Here is a 13,174-nt window from a genome sequence, read left to right on the forward strand (position 1 = left end):
GTAGCCAATTCTAGATCATGAGTAGGATAATTCTTTTCATATTCTTTCAATTGTCTAGAGGCATATGCTACCACTCTACCCTACTGCATTAATACACATCCAAGTCCCCTCAAAGACGCGTCACAGTAGAGCACGTAGCCATCACCTCTTGGTGGAATAGTCAATATTGGTGCTGTAATGAGCCTCTGCTTCAATTCATAGAAGCTCTGTTCACAACTGTCATCCCATTCAAACTTGGCATTCTTTTTGGTTAGTTGTGTCAAAGGCCCTGACAATGCTGAAAATCCTTCTACAAACCGACGGTAATGTCCCACTAGTCCTAAGAAACTTCTGACTTCCTGAACGTTCCTTGGCCTGACCCAATTCATTACTGCCTCTATCTTGCTAGGATCTACAAAAATTCCATTCCCTGATATAACATTTCCCAGAGATGCAACTTTCTCTAACCAGAATTCACATTTGCTAAACTTAGCATACAATTTCTTTTCCCTGAGCATCTGAAGTATTAGTCTTAAGTGCATCTCCTGCTCCTCAAAACTCCTCGAGTAGACCAGTATGTCATCAATGAAAACCACAACGAACTGGTCTAAATACTGATGAAATATTCTATTCATCAAATCCATGAATACAGCAGGAGCATTTGTCAGACCAAATGACATAACTAGAAATTCATAATGCCCATACCTGGTCTTGAAAGTTGTCTTTGAAATATCTTCACTTTTAACTTTCACCTGATGATAACCTGACCTGATGTCGATCTTGGAGTAGACCCGTGTACCTTGAAGCTGATCAAATAAGTCGTCAATACGGGGTAGAGGGTACTTTTTCTTAATTGTTACTTTGTTAATTTCCCTGTAATCTATACACATCCTCATAGACCCATCCTTTTTCTTCATAGATAACAACAGAACTCCCCAGGGCGATACACTAGGTTTGATAAACCCTTTATTCAATAAATCCTGTAACTAATCCTTTAACTCTCATAATTCTATTGGAGCCATTCGGCAAAGAGCTTTAGAGATTGGTGCCGTCCCTGGAAGTAAGTCGATAATAAAATCTATCTCACGGTCGGGAGGCAACCCAGGTAATTCTGCTGGAAAAATGTCTGGAAACTCCTTAACCATTGTTGTACCGACAAGCTTCAATTCATTTTTTGCTACCTCCTTTACATAAGCCATAAATCCCTAACATCCATCCAAAAATAGTCTTCTCACCTGCATGGCTGACACTAACTAAAGTGGGGATTGCACTCGCGATCCCACAAATTTGAATTCTAGCTTTCCTGGTGGTCTAAAAATCACCTATTTCAGTTGACAGTCAATACTAGCATGATTAGTAGCCAGCCAATCCATACCCAGTATTACATCAAATCCATGCAAATCTAGCACAATTAGGTTAGCAGGTAATACTCTCCTGAATTTCTACTAGGTAACCTTTGAGCACCCTACAACACCTCAGCACTAACCCTATTGGTGTTGCTAGTGACAATTCAATATCAAATAACTGTGTCTCTACACCCAACAATTTAACATATCCTGTAGACACAAAAGAGGGGGTGGCACCTGTATCAAATAAAACAATAGCTTGATATGATAAAGCAGTAAAGGTACCTGTTACGATGTCATCTGTGGCCTCCTCGTCTCCCGGCGTCAAAGCATAAACCCTCGTTCGGTCTACATTCTTCTGTTGGCCTCTACGACACACTTGATAACCTCCTCAATGCGTCTTAGGAGCAGGTACAGTACCAGGTGGTGTAGGGCAATTTCGTACTAAATGTCCCGATACACCACAGTGATAGAAGATGCCTCTCCCCGCACAACACTTTCCCATGTGCCTCTTTTCACAAGTCTAACAAGCTGGGTATACTTGCATACCATGAGTCTCACGACCTCTTGTCTCCTGTCTTTGTCCCCTACCATAGTTACCTCTCCTCCACTAGCTCTGACTAGATCCCTGGTGAGAGCCTGAAGGCATGGACCTGTTCTTCTATCTTTGCTCCTCTACACCCATCCGCTCACTAGCCTCAGCCACAGCTACTTTGTCTACCAATTCGGCAAAGTCCTGTACTTTCAACACTGCCACCTGCTTATAAATTTCTCGCCTTAAACCTCTTTCAAATTGTCTCGCTTTCTTTATTTCATCAAGAATAATATACATGGCGAAGTGGGACATCTCTATAAACCTTTCCGCATACTGCTAGACTGTTTGCTGTCCCTGCTTCAAATTCAGGAACTCCTCCACTTTGACCTCCTTGATAGTGACCGAAAAGTATTTGTCGAAGAACAATCTTTAAACCAGCACCAAGTCATAGTTATAGGCATCGTCCTCTGTTCCTCCAATAATTTTACCACAATCCACCATCTTTCAGCCTCTCCTGTTAGTTTATAAGTGGCAAATGAAACCCTCTGCTCCTCCGTGCACTGCAACACTCACAATACTTTCTCTATCTCGTGTATCCAGTTTTTAGCAACTATAGGATCTGCTCCTACTGAAAATGTCTGAGGATTTATCTTGGAAAATTTATTTATCATACACCTGTGGCCTACAGATGGGCCTCCATGCTCCCTGGAACTCCGTGCGATCTCAGCCATGACCTGCTAAGCCACATTGCGTAATATTGCATCTGAATCAGTAGTGCCTGCACCCTCACTACCGCTCGCATGAGCACTACCATTACCCGAGTCCATCTTATAAAGATAATAAACATAGCTTAGGGACCCTATCCTTATAACTTACATATCTAACCAAAACTTATATTATCCTTCTGTCTTGACATCCTTATCTTAATTCAAGATTCAGTTCTACACTTCAAAAACACAACTCGGTAATAGTTTACTATGGCCTTCCGAAAATCGTCACCCAAGGAAAAACAAAGAAACCACCACGGAAGTCCTGCCTCTAAACTGCAGAACAAAACCTAAAATCCTTTTCCTATACTTTGGTATTGTTTCCGCTGCACTCAATAGTCTATAGAACCTAGTAACCTAGGCTCTGATACAAAACTATAACGACCTGCCTATTTTTCCATATATATATATATATATATTTCTTTTCCACATAATAACATACGTAATAATCCTACTAAACTATCATAGTCGTATCCAACTGGACCCATGGGTACTGGGGATATATCTGTCATACAACTCTGATACCTAAGTGGTGGGAAACATAAAATTATAAACATGCCATTAAACATCAGAAATCATACCAGAGTTCTACTAAATTTGTCATATATATATATATATATACAGTCATCCACAAAAGACCAAAAGTATCCTAGGGTTATATCCAAAAAATCCATTTGACCCTAGCTCACCCATTTACCCTACAGACAGAGTAGCTCAGTCCACTTTCATTGCTGCGGGGCTTTATCCGCCCTCCTACATGGATTTCTTGAAATGTTTATGTGGTTGGGGTGAGACATCTCTCAGTAAGAGAAATAAACTAATATCAGTGTGTGGCAACATGAATATTTTTCGTTATATACTTGTAAACAGGACATAATCCATAACTAGTATAAACAGTTGCATCATATCTGAATAAAACATGATTTATCATAACATAGCGCTGTAGACACCCAATTTTTGCTCAGGGCCAAATACAATTAAATTATTGTTATTATTATTATTATTATTATTTTTCTAATATTATTATTATTTTTATCATTATTATTATTAGTAGTATTTATTATTATTATTATTATTAAAAAAAATAAAAAATAAAAAAGTAAAAAAGGCAAAAAGTAAAAAAAAAACAGGGGAGGCTAGGGTTTTTGCTTCAAAATCTCTTTATAAAAGGGGAGCACACAGACACAGCAAAGGAGGGAGCAAAAGCAAGAAAAAAAAACCTAGATGCATAGCCTCCCTATCTCTCTACTCTCCCTCTCACTCGCTCCCTCATCTTCTCCATGCAGTAGCCCCTTCTCACCTCTCTCTACTCAAGCAGAACCACCAAACCAGCCCCACTGTCCCAACCATCCTCTCCGACACCAGACCACTGAGCAAACCCCTCTGCCACAGCCATCCTTTGCTCCAGACGAGCCTCTGTAGCAGTCCAGCCCCAGCAACCTCCTTGACCACCACAGCAACACCATCCCCACCGTCGCTGAGACAGACAACCCTCAACCACCATCTTCGCTGCAGAGAAGCGAGTCACAGCTCCAACGAACCTCCATGTCTCCGTTATGGCCACTCTTCAGTCCAGCAAGCTGCCGGAGTCCTCTGCCTCACCTCTGCTGCAACCACACCAGTCAGCCCCCGGAGATTCCCGAGCAGAGCACAACAACTTCCACCCCAAGCTCTTCCGCAGCGCCACTAGCCTTCATCAGCCCCTCTCCGGCAAGCCTCCCTGCTGCACTCTTCGCCCCACAGGACCACCAGTTGCTGCAACCTCACCCTCTATTCCGGCCAGCCACTGTTAAGCTCACCCAATAACACCAGTGCCCTCAGTCTCCCAGCCATCATCATCGTTGCTTCCGGCGTCCTTCCCTGCTCCGATTCCCGTTAGCCCGTGGTATCCCTCTCTGTAAGTCCCTCTGCATCTGTTCGCACACACACACACAATATACATACATACATATATATACATATATATATATATATATATATATATGTGTGTGTGTGTGTGTGTGTGTGTGTGTGTGTGTGTGTGTGTGTGTGTGTGTGTCTACTGGTTCTGTTTAATATTTAAAGTTCAAGTTCTTTTTATTTGCATATGTATGTATATTAATATATTATTGGTTGTAGTATTTAGTTGATATCTATATTTAGACTATGTATGTGAGTATATTAATATATTATTTATTTATTGTGGTATTTGGTTAGTATTCGTATCTAGGTTTCATTGTATACATGTTAAAATTTTAATATTGTTTCCATGGTTTTATTTTATTGTTATTTGTTTAGATTTTTTTTTGCAGTAGTCATTTTAAATACTAATCGGTGTGTTCTCATTGTTGTAGGATTTGTTTTTTTTACTGTGGAGGTAAGAGTTTTATTGTTTAATATTAAACTGTAATAAGTTTTGATTGTTGAATATTTGTTTTAAGTGTGCCATATCTATGTTACATGTTTAATATTTAAAGTTTTTTTTAGGACCATATTTAAGCAGTATGATTAATATTTAGGGTTTTAGGCCATATTCATTGTTGCGTGTATTTAGGGTGTCTGTTTGTTATTGTATTCATTTTATGTTTAATAATTGTAAATTCAGGGTTGTGTATTAATTTTGGTTGTCATATTGAATAGGTACACATTAATTTTAGAAATAACTTGTTTCCATAAGTTCAATTATTTTCTTACCTTTTTCATTGGTTTCCATACGTTAATTTTAAGTTCGATTTGTTTCTTTAATTAATTGTTGGCATATGTGTCTTGTGCATATCTTTAACAGCGTGTTAATATTAAGCTAAAAATCATATTATTAAAATATGTATATTATTAGTTAACGATATTTATTATTATTACTGTTAATATTATTATTTTTACTATTATTGTTATTTTTATTATTATTATTATTATTATTATTATTATTATTATTATTATTATCATTATTATTATTATTATTATTATTATTATTATTATTATCATCATCATTATTATTATTGTTATCATTATGGTATTTATTATTATTACTGTTAATATTAGTATTATTATTACTATTATTATTATTATTTATTAATATTATTATCACTATTTTTAGTATTTTCGTTATTTGGCCTTATATGTACTATGGTATTTATTTTTATAAAATATTTTCTTGATTTTCTTCCTTATGATTGTAATTAAAAAAGGGTACAAGCTCTTTCGGGCTTCACTTACTTTTAGTTCTGAGGGAATATGTATATATATTTATATATTACGTATATTTTTGTATTATTTATTTATTTATTCATTTTTGCATGTGTATTGGTAAATTCACTAGAAGAGTAATTTTAAAAAATTTTTAAATTAACTTAGGGATAATTCTAAATTAATTAGGTACCGTTCGTAAGAACGGGCGCGTAGGGGGTGCTCGTACCTTCATCTCGCGTAACCGAACTCCTAACCCCAGCTTTGGTAACGTAGACCTATTCTACCCTGAACGGAGTAGTAATTAAGTGTTTTAACCACACTAATAGGTCAGTGGCGATTCCAATATTCCTTTTTTTTTTTTTCCTGAAAAGTCTAAAATTATTTTTATTTCGCCACCCCAGGGCACCCGCACTCCGGGACGTCACGACAGCTTGGCGACTTTTGAGAGTCGAGCAAATAATTAATTAGGAATTATCCCAATTTAAATTTATTAAGTCTTAATTACTCCACTTTATTTTGTAAAGAAAATACTCTTATATTCCATAGTTGTAGATATCTTTGAGTTAATATTCGTATATATCCTTGAGTAATATTTCCATATATGTAGATATTCCTGATTAGAGTATTTAGTTCCCATATAGGTAGGTATCCTTGATTAATATAAATACTTAGTTTCTATATAGGTAGATATCCTTAATTAATGTGAATATTTAGTTCCCAGATAGGTAGATATCCTTGATTAATCCGAATATTTAGTTCTCATATAGGTATCCTTGATTAAGATAAATACTTAGTTTCTTTATAGGTAGATATCCTTAATTAATGTGAATATTTAGTTCCCAGATAGGTAGATATCCTTGATTAATCCGAATATTTAGTTTTCATATAGGTAGGTATCCTTGATTAATGTGCATATTCAGTTCCCATATGGGTAGATATCATTGATTATTGTGAATATTTAGCTCCCATGTATGTAGATATCCTTGATTAATGTATTTAGCCCCCATATATGTGAATGTACTTGACTTAATGTGAATGCTTGTTACTATATTTGTAAATATTCTGAATTTAATGTAAACGTTTAGTTTCCATATTTGAAAATATCCTTGATTTAATGAAAATATTTGTTTCCATGGGTGTTTGAATAAGCATGTGAATAATTGTGAATAAGGGTGTGACATGCATGTGGGGTAGTGGGATTAGGATAAACTTGGATTCACACACTTTCATGCTCTATACTCGGGCTTTCCCTACTAGGATTAGATAAGAGTGTAATAGTGTCAGTCTCTTCGTGGTAGAGCTTGATGGGACCTGCGAACCACTCCGCTCAATGCGGGTTTTATCTGGACCCCTATGGGGGAGGATGGAATTCCAAATCGAGGACCTTTTTTCAATAGGGGTTAGAGCCTACCCACACGTACGTACTTGTCTATAGTCTTCCCTCCATAGAATAGAACTCTGTAGAACCCCGTATATACAAACCTGCCCTAGGTCGGGACATGAGCCACATCCTTCTCCATGTACAATCTTTTGTATATATGTTTTGAAATACTTTGTATTATGTCATGCATTTTGCATCCCTTTTAGACATGCATACTATTTAGCCAGTATTCTAAAAAAGCTCAATAATGAGACCATGACCTATCCTTTAAAAAAATGAAGCACTTGGCCCAAGCATTTTAAAATATGGGTCAGCGCAACCCTTTTCAAATAACTTGGGCCCAATTTTTATTTTTTTTTTTAAAAAAACAAACCTATGCCCGACCTTTTTCTAAGAAAAAAAAAAAACTCGACCCAAGCTTGATTTTTTTTTTTAAAAAAAAAGGGTCAAACACATATTTCAAAAGTGGGTCTTGGCCCTATTCCCTAAAAATCCAGGCCAACATTTTCTAAGCAATCCAAGCCCAACTCCTTTTTAAACTAGGGCCTGATCCCATCATGAAATAACTTGAAGCCCATATTTTAAAATGCTCGAGGTCCAAGCGCACATTAAAGTCCACAAGCCTGCATTGAACAAATCCAATGGATTTACTAGCCTGGGTCAACCCCAAACTCAGATCATAATTTGACCCTTCAAAGGATCTAAGGTACATGGACCATCATCAAGGAAAGGAATGGTTGAGGGAGGAATTGAATTGAAATTGTGGCCAATCAATGGTCATCTTAATCTTGAAATCTTTCATTGGTGGAATTTTTTCTAATATTCTGGCAAAGTGGTTATCTAGGTAGCATTGCATTCATGCATAGTTTCACGCATAGCCATGCACGATAGGTTGCATACATGTTCATATCCCTATTTGTATGTATTTTTGCACTAGATACACCCATGCATAAACACCCATTGCATAACATAATCATTCCATGCTTAATTCCATAGCTATGCATGCATAGTCATCTCTAATGGGTCAATAATCACGTTCCAACTGTCTGCAAAATCATGGTCCAAGGTGGTAGAATTAAGATCCGGGATTCCAGTAGTGAGTAGAGCAAGATGATCTCTCTACAGAGAAAGGTTAGGATCATGGGGATCCGTTGTGTGATCACAGTAGGAACGTAATAAATGCCATCGAGTTGGAAGATTGATTGGTATTTAACTTTAGAAGTGAGCTCACATGATATAGAAATGATGTGTTCGATCACCTAAGGATGATAACAAGAGGAATGCATCCATGCTTTTCATTTAAATCATTTTGAAACTAAATGAAATAAGAATGTTTTTCAGTCTCATCTCATCCTACCCTCCTTGGATCATCACCCTATGCCAAATTTTGCCTATTTTTGCTTGCATTTTGTGTGAAGTGACATAGGAAATAGTTTTTTCAGTACAAAGGACTTGAAGCCATTAGTTGGTTTTGGGAGTATACTTAATGAGGCAAAAAATAAAAAAATAAAAAAAATAAAAAAAGAATAAAAAATAAAAAAAAATAAATAAAATGAAGGAAAAGCCTTCAAGTCGGAGTTTAGTAAGGTCCCCACTTCAAGATGTTGTCAAGGAGTCTTATTAGGTAAGGATTTCAAAATGATGAAGAGTTGTAGGAGAAATAGATGGAAACAACTTATCAAGCCTTATCATGCATTTGCTGGATGAAATCGACGAACAAAGTCTCCTGTCTTTGTCTTCTAAATTATGATTGGTGTCTTAAAAGTATAATGATTATATTCTGATCAAATGAGGGGTGACTATCTTTGGTTGACCAGTTTTCCCGTAAAGAACCAAATATTGATTTACCATTTTTTAACCAAGTTGAGTCTGAATGTTAAACCAATCTTTTCTTAAAAGTCAGTTCATAAAAAATTCAACATGGGTTTGGGTCTCCTAGTATTTGACAAGTCCTTTGAGACAATGGTCACTATCAAAATGATGGTAGGCCATTTTTCGGCTACCCAAAAGAAAGTCAAAGAAGAAATCCCTTGCAAACCCTTTTTGAGCCCGAACAATTCAATTCTTAATTAACTCGTCAAAGGATCACACCCAACTCTGGGGAAGTTTTAAAAAAGATCAGTCCTAAACGGAATTCAAATGAAAATGAAGTTAAAATTCCTTCATGAAAGGAAAAGCAAAAGTTGCAGTAAAAGAAGAAGAAGATGATTAAAAAACGAAAGAAAAAAGAAAGAGAAAGAAGAAGGAAAGGAAGAAGAAAGAAAAATAAGGGACATGATTCATATGTGATCTTTGACTAGCGAATACCTACGATGAGACTGATAAATTTTGAGCCTTATTTAAATCTTTCTTTTTTTAACCCATACCCCTAACCTACATTACGGTCCAAATGAAAATCCTGACCAGATTGGCATATGATGTTGTCTCAAATGATTTGTCAAACTCAATGTTGAATTTGAACTACGCAATGACCTAATCCTGAAAAAGTACGTAGGCAACTTGTTCAAATGACAAGTTCGGTCAATACTTTGCAAATACTGCACCACAAACTAGGGCAAAATTTTTTATTATGGATGGGATTTTTGAGCCTTAGCTTCCTTGTTCTTGGTGAAACCTAAATCCTAAGACTACATTTCGTCTCGTGTCTTAAAGTCCATCCTGAGATTGGAATATTGATCAGACTACTTAACGAGACACTAGTTATAATTCAAGACAGGAAGTTTGAAATAAGCTTGAAATAAGTAGTGATACAGTGAACGAGTTGTGGTTATGAGGCTAAAGGAAAAAAAAAAAAAAAAAGGTTTGCCCATTGATATGATTCTCTAAGCTAACAAAGTTACATTAGTGTCAAAGTACTAGTAAAATTTGTTTCCTATTTAACAAGCCCAAAAAATCAAGCAAAGATAAGCAAGTTTGTGCATTCCATCCATATTCCTATTGAGATTGAGTTTTCTGATGGCATGCTTATTTATATAAATTTTAAAGAGATTTTAAAACATTAGGGATGCAATCCAAAGAAGATCCCCGTGGAGAAAGAACAGTCTAACTGAGGCAAATGTCATGTCAGGTTTCAAAGATCTACTTATTCAAGAAGAATCTAACAACAGGGTCAAGATCAGTGGTAGATACATTCAACTCGGGCAAATTTTAAGTCGAGTTTCAATAGGACCCATTCAAGCACCTTCTTATTAGATTGGAATATGAAAACAGGGTCAAGATCAGCTATAAATCCATTCAACTGGGGTAAATTTTGTGATTTTCATTGGAGCCAAGTCAATCACCTCCATGATTGGATGAATCAAAAAAATTGAGCCAAGATCAGTTACAGATCCATTCAAATGCAGCGAATTTCATGCAGAAATTCGAAAACATGGCCAAGATAAAAGATGAGGTTATTGATCACAGGCGCGTTGGGAGAAAAGATTCATGCATTGCCATGTAGTTCATGCATTACCTTACATTTCATGCATTGCCATACATTTCATGCATTGCCATACATTTCACGCATTACCATACATTTCATGCATTATCATACATTTCATAAATTGCCATGCATTTCATGCATTACCCTGCATTTTATGCGTTACCCTACATTTCAAGCATTACCCTACATTTTATGCATTACCATACATTTCACGCATTACCATACGTTTCATGCATTACCATATATTTCATGCATCATCATACATTTCATGCATTGCACAAAAAATTTAAAAAAAAAATAAAAAAAATAAAAATAATAAAAAATAAAAAATGCATACACATAGCAACATATCCTTGCACTCTAGCATCACAAGTTAGCAACATGCATACAAATATCAACATATCACTGCATTCTAGCATCATAAGTTAACAACATGCATACATATTGCAGCATACCATTGCATTCTAGCATCACAAGCAGCAATATAGCACCCTTCACACTTGTTTTGTTGAATAAGCTTTCGAATGATCATTTGACATTCTTGATTGAGAGATTCTTGTTGTGCTAATATCTGAACTAGGGTGGCTGACCCCAAGCGCCCATTGAGTTACCTGGAAACTGGGGCAGTTAACCCTAGAAACATATTGATTTATTTTGAAATTAGGGCAACAGATCCCAAAGACAAAGGGATTCATTCATTGACATTAGGACCTTACACCAAGTGCATTTTCCAAATAGGGTAACCATTTTCCAAACTTTGCTTTCACACCTTATTACTGGTTGAGATGGCTCAGATCATCGTATCCGCTTTAGCTCGGATTCTTACACTCGCAGCAAGCCATCATTGTGTCCCATGGCTCGGATCATCGTATCCACTATGGCTCAGAATCTTACATTTGCAGCAAGCCATTATTGTGTCACATAGCTCGGATCATCATATTCGCTACGACTCGGATTCTTACATTCGCAGCAAGCCATCATTGTGTCTCATGGCTCGGATCATCGTATCTGCTACGACTCGGATTCTTATATTCAAAGCAAGCCATCATTGTGTCCCATGGCTCGGATCATCGTATTCACTACGACTCGGATTCTTACATCCGTAGCAAGCTGTCTTTGTGTCTTATGGCTCGGATCATCGTATCCGCTATGGCTCGGATTCTTACATTCGCAGCAAGCCATCATTGTGTCCTATGGCTAGGATCATCGTATCTACTACGGCTCAGATTCTTACATTTGCAGCAAGTCATCATTGTGTCCTATGGTTCGGATCATCGTCTCCACTACGGCTTGGATTCTTACATTCGCAGCAAGCCATCATTGTGTCCCATGGCTCGGATCATCGTATTCACTACGACTCGGATTCTTACATTCGCAGCAAGCCATCTTTGTGTCCTATGGCTCGGATCATCGTATCCGCTAAAGCTCGGATTCTTACATTCGTAGCAAGCCATCATTGTGTCTGTATATGAGACAATTAGAGAATATTTATGTGTCTGTTTGGCGGTTTTCTAATTGTTCCAAAGAAAGAAGCTTGTTAAGATCATACAATCTTGAGTGATTCATTTTAGGCAGAGGTGAAGAAGGATAAAGGATATAGACCGACCCAAAAAGGTCTGACACTATGAATAATGATGTTTGAACTTTGAAACAATCCTTGACCTCTAGTTCTACATCCCAATGATTTCTATGTTGCCTTTAAAAACTGAGAAAGAGGAGCTTTTGCTTTATACCAATAAGTTCCACGTGCCAGAAACAACGGGTACTAGTTTGAAATATTAGGTGCACCACACTACTCTGAATCCCAGTTATAAGGAGAGGTTGAGATAAGCAAGGATGTTAGGTGCCACTCTCTCAAGTGCTTGATTAGGCATTCACTTGGATTGAAACATTAGAATTTGAGGAAACATCTCAACTCGCCGGAGCATTTAAACTATTACATTGATGACAACAAGAGGTGAAATTAGATAATCTTGAAGATATTTATGTCCTCCTTAGGCTAAATCTTCTTCGAGAAAGTGATTTGGAGCAAAATGATGCTCTTTAAGAGGTGGATGTCCTAGAAGAATGCAAATATGATATAATTAATAATTAATTAAGATTGGGCCCATGCAAGTTTGATATTAGTCAACTTGTTGGATTTCTGGGGGAATAAATTAGGAAATTCTATTTTTTGAATAAAATTTGAAATTATTATTTTAGATTCTAGTAGTTTAAGTTTACTGTTTTCTAGCCAAAAGATTTGCTGATTTGATTTGCTAATTTTGTGGCCTTCCTTGTGACGACTTGCTTAATTTCCACATTTTTTTATAATAAAATCAATATCATAAATCTTAGCAGATCATAGCCCACCTGGACTCATGGGTACCAGAGATATATAAGAACATATAGCAGAAGCCTAAGCAATAGGAAACATACAATCAATCTCATTATACCATACATCACAATACCAGAGTTACTACAATCCCTGTATATATATACACAACACTCAACCCAAAAAGATGTCTTAGGGCCATTTCCACAAAATACATCCGACCCTATCATAATACTTACCCTTTTGGAAGGGCAGATCTACCG

This window comes from Malania oleifera, chromosome 1, assembly GCF_029873635.1.
Source record: "Malania oleifera isolate guangnan ecotype guangnan chromosome 1, ASM2987363v1, whole genome shotgun sequence".
NCBI classification, from domain to species: Eukaryota; Viridiplantae; Streptophyta; class Magnoliopsida; order Santalales; family Ximeniaceae; genus Malania; species Malania oleifera.